The sequence below is a fragment of the Amia ocellicauda genome, chromosome 16 (assembly GCF_036373705.1).
Source record: "Amia ocellicauda isolate fAmiCal2 chromosome 16, fAmiCal2.hap1, whole genome shotgun sequence".
Lineage (NCBI taxonomy): Eukaryota > Metazoa > Chordata > Actinopteri > Amiiformes > Amiidae > Amia > Amia ocellicauda.
Genome location: NC_089865.1, coordinates 27,358,811 through 27,359,953, shown reverse-complemented (window position 1 = coordinate 27,359,953; position 1,143 = coordinate 27,358,811). Strand labels below are relative to the sequence as shown.

Here is a 1,143-nt window from a genome sequence, read left to right as displayed (position 1 = left end):
TTGTTATTCTGACAGACACTGCAATCCCATACCAAAAGTTGAAACGGGGCCGCCTGCCTGAAAACCAGGAATCCTATGCGCCCGACCATATGTGAACCTCTGAGCTGGCTTCCTCTCGTCTGGATACAAACACAAACTCCCCAGAGCACCTTAGTGCGAGGCGACTGGACAGGGACGTTACAGCTGTGTTTGTTTCTTTCAGTCTTTATGTTGTGTGTCTGTGTTACAGTGATAGCGGCTGCAGTGGCCGAAATGTAGGGTTCCCCATTAGCTCGCCTCAATCCTGCAGTTGGAATTATTGTAGTCTGGATTCGGCACTCTGGGTTCAATCCACATCACTATAGCATTAATTTTAAACACAACACACACACACATACACACATATAGCGATATATAGGTAGTTATAGATTTGTTTACAAATACTTAATTACTCTCCAGCACTCTCAATGCAACTTACAAAAATGACTATACCGGTATGAAACGAAACACGCAGAGGACTATTACTAAAATGGCAAGTGCAATATCATACACATTTGTAATTAGTTTGTCATGTAGCTGAGCAGGAGGCTTGTTCTCGGGAGCTGTTTTCAGCACCACGTCAGTCTTAGAAAACATAAGCCTACATCACACAACACTGCGCCACCCAAGAAATATGACCTTCATTAGTATACTTTAAAAATGAATAGTATGGTAAAATAAAATTACATCTTCCGGCGCCTGATCCATAAACTGTTGAACATCTTTCAAGTAGCTGGCCGTGATCGTATAGTGGTTAGTACTTTGCGTTGTGGTCGCAACAACCCCGGTTCGAATCCGGGTCACGGCAATGGGAGACCCCACTCACCAGCCCGGTGTCTTTCTCACAATATTCCATTTTATGAAAGTATATCGTTATATCAGCAACAACATCAATACATTATAGAGTTAAACTAAATATAGAAAACTTAACCTGTATTTGCAAATTAATTACATTGTGGATTACATCCATCTAATTCATTAATAAGTATCATCGATATTAATGTAACTTCATTTCATTGTTTGGGTGTCGAATCCAGTCGCCAGGGTGATTAAAAAATCAACACAAAACTAGAAAGCTCAGGGCTGGCTCATGTGAGATAGTTCGAATTCATGAGTACATGATGC

At 41.0% G+C, this 1,143-nt stretch overlaps 1 non-coding gene across 1 annotated transcript; it reads left to right on the top strand.

The window, feature by feature from the left end:
* The first annotated feature begins 754 nt into the window (after positions 1-754).
* trnah-gug (transfer RNA histidin (anticodon GUG)) lies at positions 755-826 on the top strand. Its single transcript has one exon. It is a non-coding gene; the product is annotated as a tRNA-His (tRNA).
* Positions 827-1,143: the final 317 nt, after the last annotated feature.